The following is a 12,500-nucleotide window of genomic DNA, read 5'->3' on the forward strand; positions in this document are numbered from 1 at the left end:
TCTCTCTCTCTCTCTCTCCTTTTGCCAATTATGCAAATAGACATTTATATACAAATACTTGTATGCATGTGATAGACGCAAGTGTGGCTTTGTGGATAGGCGCAGGCGTAACTGTATGGCAAGAGGCTTGTTTCATAACCACATGGTTCTGGATTCAGCCCAACTGCGTGGTACATTGGGCAAATGTCTTCTGCTAAAGCCTCAGGCCCGACAAAGCCTAAGCCTCGTGAATGAATTTGGTAGACAGAAACTGAAAGAAGTCCGCCGTGTACATATGTATGTATAGATCTGTGTATGTATGTGTGTGTCTGTGTCTTTGTGTCTATGTTTATCCCCCCACCATCATCACTTGACAACTGAAGTTGGTGTGTTTAGATCACGGTAACATAGCGGTTCGGCAAAAATCGCAACAGAATAAGTACTAGACTATATAAAATAAGCCATTGTGTCAACTTGTTTGACTAAAACCCTCCAAGAGGGTGCTCCAGCATGACCGCAGTCAAATGACAGAAACAAGTGAAAGAATAAAGACAGACACAGATATACAACGTAATATGTATCAGGTTTGTGTCTGTCTATGTATGTATGTATGTATGTATGTATATGCCGATTACTACATAGACACGGACACACAAATACACATACATATATGTCAAATGAAGTATCTTAGATACATCACCGACTTGACCTCTAAAAACGGAAATCTCATTACAAGAGAACCACTAGGTATGCTGACTCTATGAAAAATCTTAGTTTTCAGTAGTCTACTTTATTGATCATAGCTTTCTTTTCCAATTACAGCCGGTCTCACAGAAGAAATTGAAGGGTCACAGAGAATGCTCGCAAATAAGATAACTTCGTTTAGAAGACATAATTACTGGGAATGTCTCAAAGTATGCGGTTGCTAGTGGATACTTGGTACTGACGGATCCCAAGGAAACAGAAATACATATTTAGCAACGCCATCACCACTGCTGGGCGAATTTCATCTGCTGTTGATATGTTTGTGTTAACCGTTTACATCTATAAGAGATGCTTTCTCCAGAAGAATACCGGAGTTTAACAGGCTTTTGGTAGAATATCTACTGTAAGTATGATATACAGGTCGCTATATATATATAACGAAAACACATATGGCGTTTAAAGTTTACGACAGTTGTTTCGGTAGAATTTTATTGAAGTATTCATCGATTAAATCATAACATATAATACACCATAAATGTTATAATTTTCCTTTAAACGTTAAAGTTATTTCTGAAATATCTCTTGTCTAAAGATGCTGGATTCATGTTCGATGTATGAAATCTCACCTGCTTGATATCTTACCTGTTTAAAACTTTACCTGAAGACTGTGGATTCTATGTTATGATGTAATTTATAAATGCATCAATTAATTTCTATAGAAACAACTGTCATGAATTTTTAAAACGCTATTCGCAATTTTTTAATACCTACGCCACATCTGGAACTAAGCCCAGAGTGGGATCTACAGTCTAAATTGGATTTGTTACTTCCTTATCTGCAGTATCCTACAAATAGGTGATACCTGCATTGTTGTTTCACTTACTGTCAACTCTATGTTATTGTAGCTAGCACTTTCTAGCGTCCAAAGTGTTGACGTGCGTAGCTTCTATTGAATTATCATAACTAATTTGTCTGCTTGTCTCTGGCTTTCTCTCACGTTTGTCTGTCTCCCTTTGTGTGATTGTGTGCACGTATGTACGTTTGAATGTATGTATATGGTAGGTGTGTATGTGTGTGAGCATGTGTATGTCTGTTTGCTGACTTTGGAAAAAGAGGTAGTGTTCATGACACTGAGCTTCGTTCCATTAATATTCCGTTTAAATCTTTGCAGGTCAATATCAACAGAAGAGATATGTGTAAAGAGAAGTTTCCCGAAGTTCATGTCCTAGGAAGGAGAAACTGAGCATACTTATTTGCGCGTATCTGGAGAATGGATTGGACAAAACAAGGGTGATTAGGGTGAAGACCATCCATCTTGGAGATACAGAGGTGGTTACAGTAAATATATATTAACGATATAAAAGATAGAGACAGTACATCTCTGGACCAGAGACTAGTATGTTCTCTTAGGGATTTAATGCCAGGAGATGCGTTTGCCAGATGGTTCCCTGCGAAATAAGGAGTTCAAAAATCGAACCGATTCTGAGAGTGCGTTCAAAGAGTTTATGAGCTCCAGAACTTCCGATTTTTATATTACCGGAATAAACAAACTTGTAACTCGTTGGCAAAAATGGGTTGATTGTAATGGTACTTACTTTCATGAATACAATTTCCGCATTGTTGAAATATGTAATGAAATTTGTTTCAAAACGTTATATATATATATATATATATATATATATATATATATATATATATATATATATATATATATATATATATATATATATATATACTTGGAAAAGGATGCGTGGCGTCCAATAGTATAATAATAAAATAAATAATATACATGTGTGCATAAATACATACGTATACGCATATACTTACATGTATACGTATATACATATGCATATGTGGGCGCAGGACGTCACAAAACGTAAACAACAAAAAAAAAAAACGAAGTAAGAGGACATGGAATATGAACTTTTTTGCGAACAACGAAAGAAACAAATGGAAAACAAGACAAACAAGACAAACAACAACCCTCCATCAGTTGTCGGCTGTCGTTCTTTGTGTTGTTTGTCTTGTTTTCCATTTGTTTCTTTCGTTGTTCGCAAAAAAGTTCAATATTCTATGTCCTCGTACTTCGTATTTTTTGTTGTTTACGTTTTGTGATGTCCTGCGCCCACATATGCATATGTATATACGTATACATGTAAGTATATACGTACACGTATGTATATATGCATATATATATTATTTATTTTATTATATATATATATATATATATATATATATATATATATATATACACTGATACTATAGGGTGCAACTACGGGTTGCATTTATATATATATAAGCACACACTCATGCTTATACATACATACATACATACATACATACATACATTAATACATACATATATACATACATGCATGCATGCATGCAGACATACATACATAAATACATACATACACACATACATACATACGTACATATATACATACATACATACATACATACGCACATAAGTACGTTATGCACAAAAGGGATAGAGATGCAGAAAAAGCAGTAAAATGTGACAACCGATGTAGACTTTGTGGTGTTAACGTCGAGGATATCACCCACATCAAAAGCGGTGTCCGAAAATATCATCATGGTATCATCTACCAATGAGACATGATGTTGTGGCTAGACCACTCTATAATAAAATTCGTCGGAAGGATAACTCCGAGGACAAAGAAATAAGAACCCACAGTATTGTGTAAGCCGTAGCTACACATAGTAAAAAGGAGTACTGGTGGAATGTCCCAGAAAAAACCTCAATAAAATGTAAGCACAACAGACCTGATATAGTGATTTAGGATAAAGAGGAGAAACAGTGAACAGTTGTGGAAATTAGCTGCCCAGCGGATGTTAACATAAACCTGAAGATCAGTTAAAAAGAGAACACCTACGCCGAACTCTTGTGAAATCTGCAGTTACTCTATCCAGATTACAAATTCAGGTTTATACTTGTAATTGGAGTCCTGGGATATGTAACACACTGCCTAAATGCCAATCTTGAAAAATTAGGCTTCTCAAAACCAGAAAGAAGAACGCTAATTCGAAGACTACAGATCCAATCTATCACTGGAACTGTAAAAATCTGTAAAAATTTCCAGAAGTTTATCATTTAAATATACATGAACATGTCTAGATATGCAACTATATGCATGAGAATACATACATAAAGCAAAACATACAAATCTGTACATATACATACAAATCTGTACATATACATATATGTACAAACGAACAAAAATACCCTGTTTTTGATGTTGAAATTCCAATGAAGGAACTTTGAATTTAGGTTAGAAACCGGCTCTTTCTCTATTGGCAAGAACTTTTGTACATACATACATCGAATTAAAGCGTCGGATAGCCTCTCTTGATGTACTTATTCCAGCATTTTTCTCGCAAAAATTAAATCTCGCCTGACTGGCAGAAGTGAAAGAACTTTTGAAGTGAGAGCTTGCGATATCGGTTCTCAATAAAACTCAATTCACAGAATCCGTGAAGTCGGAATTTGAGCCTATAGCTTGGGAAATACCTTTGATCCTTATAATACATACATACATACATACACACAGATAGAAATTGGTTCATTCGCTACAGCTGTTTCAGACTAGTTTTTTTTTATTGAGGAACAGTTATTACATCAGCGAAGAAAACACTTTCTTCAGGGGAATATACACAAATTCACCATCTTAAAATGAAAGTTCCAAAAAGCAACATTGTGTGCCACTTCATGATTCCTGGCTAGAAAGCGGATCTTTTTCGTATGATGTAATAACTCTATTCATCAATAAGAAAAAGCTCGTTTGAAGCAACTGTAGTACATAAACCAATTTCCGTCTGTTGTTATTTATTATTCACCTTACCCGGAACTTGCAATTAGCGTTGTTCTGAACTCTATTTAGGCACAGTACAATAGGTGCAGTATGTGATCAATGAACAACCTTGAGACTCGTGGTATATATATATATTCAGTCGGGCGTTTGTGATCGTATATGCAACTGGAATTTTAAACCTTTTGCAATTAGGTATGTACGTATATGTTTCTCTAATTTTATTTTGTATATGATTGCTACTTCTTTGACGCGAACTTGGTATTTACTATTTAGGTATCTGATTCACTTGAATCTTGAAGTCTTATATTTAATATGTGTGTGTGTGTGTATGTGTATGTGTGTATGTATATATATATATGTATATATATAGTGGTCTGATCAATAAATATCCGGACTGTTGCCATAGTGCCGAAGTTAAAACACGCAGAGTAAAGCCACATGGTACAGATTGGCCTTGAATGCGTATAGTGTGAATGCGCACAAAGTTTTTAACGTTCTAGCTTACTTCCGCTGTTTACAGCAATGCTTAGAAGGAAGGTATGTAGCGTATAATCGTCGCATTGACCATGACAGAGAAAGTTGTCAGGGCGATAGCAGCTCAGAGGCCTACGCAAAGTTGCAGAAAGTGTATGAAGAGGAGTGTGAGTTGCACACAAGTGTACAAGAGGTTCAGACGTTTCCAGGATGGCTAAAAAAGAAGTCGATATTGACGAACGTTCTGGAAAACCGCAACCAGCAGAACTGAGAAAGACATCGACGATGTGCGTGCAACTATGAGGGGAAATCGTCGAATCACCATCCGTGAGTTATCAGAGGATGTGCAGATTAGTTACGGTTCAATTTAGTCCATTATCCCTGAAAATTTAGGTATGAGACGTGCGTCTGCCAAATTTGTGCGAAAACTGCTTTCAGCTGACCAAAATGACACTCGGGTTTCAGTTGCACAAGATCTCCTTGATTGTGTCGAGAACGGTGAAAACTTTTTGAAAACTTTGCGTAGGCCTATGAGCAAGTATCGCCAAGCTTTTGGCAAAATTTAACGCAGATTCTCTGCTCATCTTTCTCTGTCATGGAAGTGAGCTAGAACGTTAAAACTTAGTGTATATGCACAGCGAAGTTCAAGGCCAATTTGTGCCCAGCGGCTTCACTCTGCGTGCTTTGGTTTTGTTCCTATGGCAACAGTCCACGTATGTGTCTGTGTTAGTCATTAGACTGCAGTCAAGCTGGGGCACCGCATTGAGGGACTTTTAGTAGAATGAATCGGCTCCAGTACTTATATTTTCTTGAGCCTGGTTCTTATCCTATCGGTCTTATTTTGCCGAACCGCTAATTTCCGGGACCATGAATATACCCATACCAGTTGTCAAGTGGCGTGGGGAACAAGCACACACACACACACACACACACACACACACACACACACACACACACACACACACACACACACACACACGCACATACGACTGCCAAATCCATTCACAAGACCTTAGTCGGCCCGAGGCTATAGCAGAAGACATATGCTCGAGGTGCCACGCAGCGGGACTGAATCTGGAACCATTTGGTTTGGAACCAAGCTTCTTACCACACAGCCACGCCTGTACACCCCCCACACATATATATGTATGTATATATGTATATATGTATGTACATGTAGATATACGAATATATGTATATTTCTATTTCTATTTTAGAGATTTAGCGATTTCTGTACCTCTGATTAACTCTATCCGAATATGGTCTCTGCTGTTAAGTTGCGTGTATGTATGTGTATAAAAGCTCTCTCATTGCAACTCAAACCTCCCTATTCACACATAGTTGTTGCAACAAATATTTGATCTTCAGCTCAACGCCATAAAGTACACTCAGTCACCCCTTCCAGTTTAAAATCTACTTCATTCGGCCAATTTACCATCTCCCCACCGTAAGGACTTATTGACTTCAATAACAAATCCATCCTGCGCTAAAAAGTTCAATTTCAGGTGCGACCTATATTCCAGCTCTCAAAATAGCACTTTTATTTTCTTTCCTATCAAGTGCCAAATTACCTTTCTTACCTACCAAATAACCTGGCCAAAAATTCAAATATATCTAAATTTATTTCTTATGCAAAAAAAAAAATGTTCTGTTGTCCGGACAAACATACAATTGCTATATTCATACTTGAACAAGTTTCCAATTATCACAATATCACCAACATTAAAAATTACTGTGTAAAACACACACGCACTCACACACGATCCCTCTCTCAAACACACACGCACACACACACATTTACACACAGAGACATACACATACCTTCTGTCAGACACACACACTTATACACACATACACACTCTCTCTCTTTCTCACACACACGCGCACACACTCTGTCTCTTACACACAACACAAATCACACTATGCACAGCTCACAGTTCACACAAACCAACGACATATGAAAACAATATCTCTGTCTCAAATTTCACTATTCCGCAGTTTACCTTCGAGGTTCATACACCGATTGCACTGATCACTGTAGTTATAGGGCCTTTAATATCCACCATTTGTATGTATGTATGTATGTATGTATGTATGTATGTATGGATGGATGGATGGAAGGATGGATGGATGGTTGGATGGATGGATGTATATGTATACACATACATGCATAAGTAAATGTTAAAATTGTCCCACAAATGGGAGATAAGGAATAATAATAATAATAATAATGATTTCAAATTTTGGCTCTAGGCCAGCAATTTCGGGGGAAGGGAAAATCGATTACATCGACCCAGTGTGCAACTGATACTTATTTTATCGACCCTAAAAGTATGAAAAGCAAAGCCGACAATAATAATAATAATAATAATAATAATAATAATAATAATAATAATAATAATAATAATAATAATAATAAGAAGAAGAAGAAGAAGAAGAAGAAGAAGAAGAAGAAGAAGAAGAAGAAGTAGAGGAAGAAGAAAAAGCATCAGGAGCTGCATTTTTCGTTTTATATTTCAGTGAATTATTATTACAGTGAAATCATATTATTACAGTCAAATCATTTCAATATACAATAATATTCTTCATTGAAAAACAGATTATAAGAATAAAATTACTTCAATAGACATTATTACATATTCCGAGATATCACATAATATCCAAAATACATTACTAAATAAAATCATTTCAAGATTACAGATTCCAAAGAACAACCAAATAATTTCAAAATATCTTATTAAACCCTTTACATTCCAAAAATATATCAAAGTACATAATTCCAAAGTAGTTTTGTTTCTTACAGAGTAATTCAATGCAATGTACTTGTGTAATATCTTGCTACCAGCCTCCATCTAGCGAAAGTAGCTTCGTTATAGTCTCACTAGGAAAGAAAGGACGTAATATTGTATAAGATCCAAATGAAATAGAGATGTAAAGTTTTGTAGTTTTAATTATTGAAAAATTTAAGGAAAAATTAATTAGAAACGTGTCAGTTTTGGTTAATGGTTGAAAGTTAGTTTATATTTTATTTTACAATAGATATTCTCTTCATTGATTTTTTGTTGCTTTGTTATTTTCTGCACATTAATATAGTGAGAAAAGTTTAAAATTTGGATGATCACGGAGTCAAATTTTTCTACTGTTCGGATCACGCATTTATTGTCAGTGAACCGTCAGGCGCTTTCTAAGTGACATGCATGTTTGTCTAATATAATTCTCGCTACGCCCGTAGCATGTTATGAGATAAATTAAGTTTTCCGACAGATACGAGAAGTTATTTTTATTTTAAAACATTGGCAATGTTTGAAGTGGAACTTCGAGCTTTCAGATATATTGATACAAATTCCACAATTTTTCTGCTTCTTTTAGAGTCGAATTTTGTGTAATGCTGGTTGATAGTTAGGCACTTGTTAAAATGTTCTTCAATGAATGAGACTGTTTTTTTCCTTTTAATTATTATTTATTTTTCTAAAATTCTTCTCATTCTGAGATTACGTTTTAACAGGCTACATTTTGCTTAATTGCTTTAGCGGTCTCTGTATTCTTAGGGTTGTGGATTGAGATGTAAAGTAAAACATTTGTTCCTATTTTGTTTTTCACAGTTATTAAATCTCTGATATCATTTACCACCGCCCTTTCTATTGCATTATTAATTAATGATGGTGGATATCTTATACTAATTAGAATATCTTTCAGTTCAATTGATCTTTTCTGTCGGGTGTTCTAATTTAATACAATGTTGCATTTTCATTTTGCTACATTGTACGGGATATTGACTCTCGTGTGTTGTGAAAGGGATGAAGTAAAAAGTAAACATTGTAGGTTTAAAATATATGACCCAATTTTTTTAAAGATAGGGTATCTAAAACGGATACTTTATCTTGCTTTATTCCGCTGTAAACCAGATGTTCTTGTTAATATATTTATTCTAAAAGTCTAATGAAACCTTCTTCCCATAAGATAAAACAATCATTGAAATATTTTCCTCCCGTTTCCTTTCAAGTAATTATGAAAATGGTATCAGTATTGCAGCGTGGATTTTTCATATATATTTAATTTCAAAGTATCCCATTACTAAATCCTCATATGTTGATGTTGGGGCTACTTTGATCACTATAGTCGTTGAAAATTTTTTCTATATATATTCTGTGGTTGAAAAAAAAAACTTTATATAATAAATTCATTTCTATGTGATTGGGTCATTCATGAAGACATTTACTGAGTCAGAAATTTATTGCTTACATGCCATATTGATTCAGTATATTTCAATAAAGGTTAACAGCATAGAAAGAAATACATAAGTTTCTTCATTTGTTTTACATATCCAAGTCGTCTCTGATGTCGCACGGTTTATGTTTCAAATATTGCTTGAGTAATATGTTTAAGAAGGTCTTCAATTGTTGAATTTTACAAGGTCCTACTACTCACGATCGTAATTTCAAATTCTTTGGGCGAAAAACATTAAAGCAAGGAAAGGAGAATTCTTTAAAGTCATCGTTTATTGTATCTCTTTTGTTGGCTTTTGGCAGACCATAAAATTACTTCATTTTTGTGTCTGGTTTGCAAGATTCTTTATGTGAATTCGTGTATTGAGATAAATTTTGTTGTGTCTAATCTCTAATACCTAACATACTCATCGGCTCAATGTCCATTCATTAAAAGAAAAAAATATAAATGATAAGTGGAAATTGAACCGCAGTGTGTGTTAGATATTAAGGGAGTATGACTCTTCCTAAACACAACAAAATAAAATTATTTGTTTTACTTTTAAAATTGGTTAATTATTTACAGTTAAACCTTTTTGTATAAATTGACTAGGATGTTAAATTTTTGTACTATTTTTGCTGATTATAGATGTTGATTTTTTTTTATAATTGCAGTTGTAATGAAGTATAGAGAGCGAGAGATCTTTATAGTAGTCTCTGTCCCTACAACCACAGCACTTCCTTTACCAGCTTCTTTTAATATCATTTTGAATTGGATTTAATCTATCTATCTATCTATCTATCTATCTATCTATCTATCTATCTATCTATCTATCTAACTGTCTGGCTGTCTTTCAGTCTAGCTATCCATTTCACGCTAGGATTCAATATATCGGATCAGAAACCCAACAATTTTCATAGATAATATTGCATGCACAATATTTCCTAGGCTCTCGCAAGCTCTCTTTTAGGTGAGTAAAATTGATGTAATTTATGTTCTTCTCGAACCTTTGCAGGTCAATACCTACAGGAAAGATAAGAGCACGAAAGGAATTTTAAACGGTTGGTTTTCTGGGGAGAAACAGAGAAATGTATAGAATACAAATGCTTAAGAGGGGTTGACACAAATTCATTCAATTCCAACAAGCAGAGAACATTGTAGTACTGGTTGAGAAAGTACAGAAAGGAGAAGCGGGTCTATGGATCAGAGAACGGATGTGTCCGTGAGTGACATTATGTCAGTCAGACGAATGGCCCTTGTCCAGATACGGTCTAGCATATCTGTGTGCAGGATTAAGAGCAGCAGCAGCGCAGTCCTAGATGTGAGAGATGTACACCGTTGTGAGCCTTGTAGAGTATCGGTAATTGTTGGAGGACGAAGTAGCTTCTGGCCTTGTAGAAAAGAATTAGACGTTGAGACGCAATCCTAGCTATAGTAAATGTGCTTTCACCTTGAGGAATCCTCAGTGTTTGTGAGACCCAATAAGGAAACTGGTTTTGATGACTCAAGCTGAGCTAGACATAATTAAGGGGTGAGTGTGGTGTAATGATATTCTTTTTATAAGTGACAATTGTGTTTACATGTGGCTGAAAGAGAAAAGATGAGCATATACTTATTTGGTATAAATAAATCGAATTCTTTCCAGATCTCTGTTCATGTTGTCGGTGTGGTTCTGGCGTGTGGTGTCTGTGTTGTGAGTGGTTGATGCATGGTTGTAGAATGGCAGAGAGGAATGAAAAGGAGTATCATCAAAGTAAGACTGAATATTGTTGGATGTGGTGGCAAATAAGTAATTTTCTTTGTGAAATTAACGAATTTCGTAAACGCTTCGGAAGATGTCCGTATAATGTTGTTTCATGTGGAAAATTATTATTATCAGATAAGGTTTGATACCGCAGCCCTATAATGAAATGTTTTCGATAATGTAATTAGGGTAACAATAATCAATGTATTCTCCCATTTTTGTTGCTATTTCCAGCAGGTAGAGAGGTGACAGAGGCTTTTTGTTGGCGAAAATAGTAGTTTCTTTCATGTGTGTAACCAAGGTCTTATCATGCTGTGTTTGACGATTGTAATGCAATGGTCGGTGAGTGTAGTGTAGTGTAGAAATCCAGATTTGTATACATTGACCGACTTCACATTATTCATCTCTGTCGCTGATAACATTGGCGACAGCTATCATATGCCTCATAACTGCATACATTTCTTCTGATCAATACTCTGTTATGTAAAGTCAGCATGCTTCTAAATGTCCAAGTCATTATTCGAGAAAAGCGGGAATAAAAGGCATCGTGGATCCCAACAATAAACTCAGATAATCAAAGTTAGTTTTACAATAAATATATATGCTGTAATATAACGAGAGTATAGAAGGTCGAGAAGACCTTTAAATACACATCAATCTCTGATGTATGTGCCTATTGCTCAATTTGTTTCCCCCGCATATAGCAGATGACCTAAACTTTGATTTATACAGATACAAGAAATAGATAAAATTATGTGATTCCAATTTGGCTTTGAAAGCATAGTCTGATCGCCTCCTATGCGCGCATAACAATACAGTTTTGCTAAACGTGGTTTTCAAAGAACTTTATACGAAAGAGAAACAAATTAACGAATCAAATGAAATCAAAAGACATTTCCGACTATTATATTTATTTTTCCTGAGGACATTATTAACCTAATATTCATTATGGTGATGAATTATTGATATTTTCATTTCCGAAAACCAATTAAATTCTATATATAGCTCTATGTGAGGATTACATTTAATGTCTTCTCCCCTTCTGTTCTTTAATAAGTCCTTTTTTAAAAAGTAAAGATGTATGCAGATTCTGAAAACTATTTTCAGGTCTAAGCTACAGTTAAGTATATTTTTAATTTCGGAAAAAATTATTAAAATAGCAAAGTGCGTGGTAATGAATACAAGATTTTAAAAAGCATCTCTATCTGTACTAGTGGCAACCAGTATTCGAAGGAAGCGAGACGTTGATGAGAATCATGAAGATTCTGAGGTTGTCATTGATTTATATTGAATTCTTTCAGAGAAAATATATCTAGCAGCGAATTTCCAGGAAGTTCTCGGAACTTTTCAGGAACTCACCGTACTTGGAACTTTCAGTAAGAATTTCCTCCCCATCCTCGGAACTTTCCATGAAGTACCACCCCTGGGGAATTTCCAGGAAGAAGCTCGTCCTGGGAACTTTCCAGCAAGAAGCTCTTACTCGGAACTTTCCAGCAAACAGCTTGTACACGGAACTTTCCAGGAAGTCACATCATCGGAACTTTCCAGGAATCGATCTT

The 12,500-nt window shown here is 35.2% G+C and overlaps 1 long non-coding RNA gene across 1 annotated transcript in view; it reads left to right on the forward strand.

Moving 5' to 3' along the window:
- LOC149135029 (uncharacterized) overlaps positions 1–2,293 on the forward strand; it is a 68,295-nt gene extending 66,002 nt beyond the window's left edge. The window contains exons 2-3 of the long non-coding RNA XR_016242238.1: positions 802–1,087; positions 1,856–2,293. This is a non-coding gene — a long non-coding RNA (uncharacterized LOC149135029). The remainder of the gene's footprint in view (positions 1–801; positions 1,088–1,855) is intronic.
- Positions 2,294–12,500: the final 10,207 nt, after the last annotated feature.

The sequence above is a fragment of the Octopus bimaculoides genome, chromosome 6 (genome assembly GCF_046866305.1).
Source record: "Octopus bimaculoides isolate indiv1 chromosome 6, ASM4686630v1, whole genome shotgun sequence".
NCBI lineage: Eukaryota > Metazoa > Mollusca > Cephalopoda > Octopoda > Octopodidae > Octopus > Octopus bimaculoides.